This window comes from Nycticebus coucang, chromosome 13 (genome assembly GCF_027406575.1).
Source record: "Nycticebus coucang isolate mNycCou1 chromosome 13, mNycCou1.pri, whole genome shotgun sequence".
In the NCBI taxonomy this organism is placed as follows: Eukaryota; Metazoa; Chordata; class Mammalia; order Primates; family Lorisidae; genus Nycticebus; species Nycticebus coucang.
This window is the reverse complement of record NC_069792.1, coordinates 83,208,136-83,214,436: the sequence shown is the minus strand read 5'-3', so window position 1 is coordinate 83,214,436 and position 6,301 is coordinate 83,208,136. Positions and strand designations below refer to the sequence as shown.

Genomic DNA, 6,301 nt, shown 5'->3' with positions numbered 1-6,301 from the left:
ATTGAAATTAAGCCAATTAATAACCCTACAGTGACATCTAAATGTTCAAGTGAAGGGAAGTGTTGAAAAACTCTTGTTTTAAATCAAAAGCTAGTAGGGGTGGCACCTGTGGCTCAAAGGAGTAGGGTGCTGGCCCCATATAATGGAGGTGGCAGGTTCAAACTGAGGCCTGGCAAAAAAAAAAAAGAAGAAAAAGAAAGGCTAGAAATGATTAAGCTGAGTCAGGAAAGTATGTTAAAAACCAAGACAGGCCAAAAGTGATGCCTCTTGCACCAAAGAGTTAGCCAAGATGCGAATGCAAAGGAAAAGTTCTTGAAGGAAATGAAAATGCTACTCCAGTGAACACACAAGTTTCAGTGCTCTGGATAGAAGGTCAAACCAGCTACAGCAGTCCCTTAAGACTAACCCAGAACACGATCCTAACTTTCTCCAGTTCTATTAAGGCTGAAAGAGGTGAGGAAGCTTTAGAAGGAAAATGAGAAGCTAGCATGAGGTAGAGGGAAAAAAACCATCTTTAAAATACAAAAGTACAAGTTGAAGCACCAAGTGTTGATGTAGAAACTGCAGCAAGTTATCCAGAAGATCTAGCTGAGGTCCCTGGTAAAGGCGGTCACACCAAGCAACAGGTTTTCAATGTAGACGAGACAGTTTAATATTGAGAGATGTCGTTAAGGCTTTTTCCAGCCAGAGAGAAGTCAAGGGTGGACTTCAAAGCTTCAAAGGACAGGCTGACTCTCTCGGTAGGGGCTAATGCAGCTGGTGACTTTTTAAGTTGAAGCCAAAGCTCATTTACCATTCTGAAAATCCCAGGGCCCTTACGAATGATGTGAAATCTACTCTGCCTGTGCCCTATAAATGGAACAACAAAGCCTGGATGACAGACAGCACATCTGTTGACAACATGGTTTACTGAACGTTTTAAGCACACTATTGAGATCTAGTGCTACTGAGACAAAAAGATTTCTTTCTAAATGTCACTATTCATTGGCAACACACCTGGTTTTCACCCGAGAGCTCTGACAGAGATGTACAAGGAGATGAATGTTGTTTCAGGCCGACGAATACAACATTCTTTCTGTAGCCCAGAGATGAAAGAGTAATTTTAACTTTTAAATCTTATTTAAGAACTACATTGCATAGGCTATAGTTGTCATCGATAGTGATTCCTATGGGCCCTTCTGCGGCATGTGACAGGTAGCCATGGTAAAGCTTGGCAGGGTCTCTTTGATGCCATCTTTGCTGCTCCCAGAGTACACGAGCCATGGGGGTGCAGCTACCCCTACAGAGATTTCAAAGGTTGCAGCAACCCTTTGAGCCTTGGTATATAACCCTTGGGCTCCCTGCCTGGGAGAGTCTTGAGGGTGGAGCTGCCCCCACTACCTCAAACAAGCAAAGTTACTATCATGAGCTCCCAGCCCACGAAAGCCACAGGCACACAGCTCCTATCAGTGAGGGCTGGGGTATGGGCTACACCCAGCAAAACCATGGTGGTGGGATCACCCTGAGGATCAGGTGCCCAACACCTGCCCCACTGTGTCTGGAAAGTGTGTGACTTTGTACCAAAGCAACTCTGGTCTCCCCTGTTGCTGGCTTGTTTGACATTTTGCGATGGTGTTAAGGGAGGACAGCAGACCCCATTCCATCAGACCTCAAGGGCCAGGACATCAGCAACCAGTTCTCCCCAGCACCTGCTATGATACATTCTCTCTCCCTTCTTCACTGTAACAGTGCCAGTGTCATTTGTCCTGGAGAGGAAGTGCCCTGCTAGGAAGTAAACTTGTCGTAATCAGTCTGTGGCCCCAGCATAGTCATCTACAACATGGATGCTCAGTGTTAGCCAGTCCTCCCACAACATCATTAAATCAAACCCCTGGAGGAGCAAACCCCCAGAGTTAATGAGACAACCCATGAAACAGAACCCAGATATCTGACCCTCGCTCATGAAGCTCACTGCCTGTTCCGAGACTTAGACACCCACTCCTCCTGTGTCTCCTTTGCTTCCTCAAACGCAGGTGGTGCTCCTACCCTTTAACTTGGAGGATTCTCCTTTGGGATCAGAGCATAAGTTGACCAGATTTACTCCACTAACTTAGCACGTTCATAAGCCTTAGACAGGCTTTCAAAAATGCAGCACCACAAATCCTCTCAGCAATCAAGATCATCTTTGCAGCCTGAACTTTCAGACTGCAAAGAAACTTAGAGATTCCTCTGGCCTATCTCGGGTGAGAACACTGTAGGGAAGAGGGGCAGAGACGTGCCGCTATCTCCCAGTGCCCCTGGCTGTGATCCTTCCACGCGTTTATCCCCAACCTGAAGTCAAATCCCAGGCAACATATTTTTGCTCCACTTACCCTCTTCTTACCTGCAGAGAAAACATTCCTTTATGAAGCCTTGTTTTATTTTAGCCTTGAATCTATCTACTCTGGTTTTTCTTTTAGTAATACAATTAAATAACTATTATCTTTTCAAAAACAGAAGTTTTAAAATAACAGACGTATCCTAGGACTAAGATCAAAGGGATTTGGGGACAGAGAAGGGACGCAAGCAGAATGGGAAACGTGCAGGAGTGCAGAGGGCTGGGAAATAGCCTGGAACGAGACAGCTGGCCTTTTATATTTTGTTTTGTTCTGTTTTTCCAGATCTACTCCAGCCCTGCTGAATCTGGCTGCCCTCCTGACCTGGATCTCAGAATGGCATGGGCATTGCCTCCTGTTACTCACAGAAGAAGCTACGTGTGAGCGTGGGGATATAAGCACACACGCTTATAAGTGCAGATTTGTGGTTCAAGGTCTGCAGACAGGACATGTGTTTGTTTTGCTTTGTTTAGGGTTTGGGGGTTCTGTGCACCCTCCCCCTCACCTCTTTCAGTCCAAAGTGACTCAGCAGGCTTTTCCAGCCTGGCCGCAGCCTAAACACTGCCCACTTGGCAGGGATGGGGGGTGTTCCCTCAGTTGCTCAGTGACCTGGCTACACTGAAGGGAACAGCCCAAGCCCCCACCCTTGTAGGCTAGGGAACTATGCAGGGAGCACAGCGGCCTGCAGAAAAGTTAGCCCCACTGCAAACACGACTCCCCCACCCAAACCCTTCCCTCCATTACACACTCCACCCTCCTACAAAACATGACAGGAAACTTGAAGAGCAGAGCTGGCTGGTCAGTCTGTTTTCTCCCCTAGGGCCCCGCTAATCACAAACAAGGCCATGTGCGGATGGTACATGGGGATCCCTTTATCCGCCCAGTGACGCAGACGCAGCTGAGGTGGGGTGAGTGCAGCTGCTGTGAGAGGCCACACAGCAGCATTCTCCGGGTCTGGGTGGGGTGGCAGGTGGTTCCACAGTTGGAAAGAGGCCAGTGGTCCCAGGCCACAAACATCCACTCCCAGGAAACAGTGATCTTTACAGCCTCATTGATTCAGTTGACAAACATTTGCCAGACACAGGGCTGGGTGCTGAAGAAATAATTGAAATGAAGAAGGGTGGAAGAGGTGGTCAAGAGTGCTAGAAAATGCATAAGCCATGGTCTTTATCCACAGGGATCTCAGTCTAGTTGGAAAGACTAAAGTCAAAGAAAGAAGGTGAGTGACAATGCAAGGTGATAAATCCTTTGAAAGAGGCCTGCAGGCCCTGACACATCCCTTTCTATAAATCTCTTATTTTTTAAATTGTTTTTTTGACTTAAAAAAGAATTCAGATTAATATGAGGGTACAAGCGATTAGGTTACACTGTTTGCATTTGTCAGGCAAAGTCCAAGTTGTAATTGAGCCCTTCCCCTGGGGGTGTGCTGTATACCCTTACATTGTGCCCACTGGGTGAGAGCACACCAATCCCCCACCCTCCATTCTTCACCCCCTCCAACCTCCCCAACTTTTAAATTTAATTGTGTTTTCTTTCATGTGAGCATGTAGTTGTTTTTCTATTGGTTTCGTATTAGTATTGAATACATTGGATACTCGCCATTTGACCCTGCTATCTCATTACTAGGTATCTACCTAGAAGAAAAAAGAAATTACCATAAAGACATTTACACTAGAATGTTTATCACAGCTCAAATCACAATTACCAAGATGTGGAATCAACCCAAGTGCCCACCAACACATGGATGGATTAATAAACTGAGGTATATGTATACTGTGGAGTACTATTCAGTCATAAAAAGATGGTGACCTTACATCTTTTGTATTAACCTGGATGGAGGTAAAGAACATTCTCATTAGTAAAGTATCACAAGAATGAAAAAGTCTAAAAAAAACAAAAAATAGAAAAGTCTCTGGTTTTTAAAAAGCACTTTACTCTTCCTTCTTGCGCACACTCGTAGGGGGTACAACCAAGTTGTGCCTTTAATTTGGAATGTTATTCCCCACTCCTTCCACTCAGTAATAGGAATTATCCTTCCAGCATTAGCTCAGGCTCAACTTGGTCCATGTCTTCTTCCTGACTTCCACCACCAGATCACTAGGACGGGTATGTACCACCCCTTCATGTTTCTTGGTTTCTGCCTTTGTTGTTGCACATGTGTATTGTTTATCAAATGTTTATGAGTCTTTATTTCCCACTAGACTAAGAGTTCCTTGAGAGCAGACAACTGCAGCTTATTTATCTCATAGTCCTAACTTGAGCACAGTATCTGATATATAATAGACAATCTATAAATAGCTACCAAATGTCCAAGAATGGCACAAGTGAGCGCTCAAAATTCATAACTTTGTCTGCTCCCTTCTTCTTGAGCTCATGTGGCACCTGTGACTTGCATCTGACCAACGAATATGGCAAAGGTGATGGGTGTCACTTCTGTATTATGAAGTACATGTCAATTGCTCAAGTTCCTAAATTTTAACATTCAGATCTTCTCAATCCTTAATGCTGTCTTTTTTGACTTATTAAAGAAAGATTAAAATTGCCAACCATGACTGTGTATTTGTCTAATTTCTCCCTTAGTTCTGTTGGTTTGGAGATAGACTTTGAGGCGATATCAGTACGTACGTTAAATTCTGGGTGCTAGCTTTTCCTGTAGGAGCCACTGGGTTGAGAGGAGCGTGGCCTTCTGTTACCATCATGGCTTGTGCTCGTCCACTGATATCAGTGTACTCCGAAAAGGGGGAGTCATCTGGCAAAAATGTCAGTTTGCCTACTGTCTTCAAGGCTCCCATTCAACCAGATGTTGTGAATTTTGTTCACATCAACTTTTCATAAAAACAATAGACAGCCATCGCTGTCAGTGAATTATCAGGTCATCGGACCAGTGCTGAGTCTCGGGGGACTGGCAGGTCTGTGGCTAGGTTTCCAGAGTTTGAGGCGGCGGGAATCACCATTCTGGAAAGGGTGCCTTTGTAAATATGTGTTGTGGAGGCTGCATGTTTGCACCAACTAAAACTTGGCATTGATGGCACCATAGAGTGAACAGAACCCAAAAGTGATATGCCATCTGCTTTGCCCTGGCCGCCTCAGCCTTATCAGCACTGGTCATGTCTAAAGATCATCAAATTGAGGAAGTTCCTGAACTTCTGTTGGTGGTTTGAAGATAAAATTGAAGTCTACAAGAAGACCCAGGAGGCTGTTTTACTTCTTAAGAAACTTAGGGCCTGGAATGATATCGAAAAGGTCTATGCTTCTCAGCAAATCTGGGCTGGCAAGGGCAAAATGAGAAACTATGTTGAATCCACTACAGGGGACCCTGCACTATTTATAATGAAGACACTGGTTGTCAAGGCTTCGGGAACAACCCTGGAATTACTCTGCTTAATGTAAGTAAGCTAGACATTTTGAAACTTGCTCCTGGTGGACATGTGGGGCGTTTCTACATCTGGACTGAAAGCGCTTTCCAGAAGTTAGACGAATTATCCGGCACTTTGCATAAAGCTGCTTCCTTCAAGAGCAACTACAAACTCCACACACACAAGATTATGAACACAGACCTTAGCAGAATCTTGAAAACCCCGGTGATCCAAAGAGCTCTTTGAGCACCACACAAAAAGATTCATCACAGAGTCCTGAAGAAAAACTGAAAAACTGAAAAACCTGAGAATCATATTGAAGCTCAACCCATGGGCCACAGTCCCATTCTCCACCAGCTGAAAAGAAGCCGACCACAGAAGAAGCCTTAAACTGCCATAAACTCATTTTGGACAGTTTATTTTGAATAAAGACCTAATCATAGAGGAAAAAAAAATCTGGGTGCTAACAATTTGGAATTTTTAAATTTTCCTATGCAAGTGATCTCTTTGTATCCAGTAGTAACTCCTAATTTAAAGCCTACTTTGTTGATAAGAATATATTTTCACTAACTTTTTGCATGACACATTTTT

The 6,301-nt window shown here is 44.4% G+C and overlaps 1 pseudogene; it reads left to right on the top strand.

Annotated features, from left to right (window-relative positions):
* Positions 1-5,043: 5,043 nt before the first annotated feature.
* Positions 5,044-6,071, top strand: LOC128563429 (60S ribosomal protein L4-like; annotated as a pseudogene).
* The last annotated feature ends 230 nt before the right edge of the window (positions 6,072-6,301 follow it).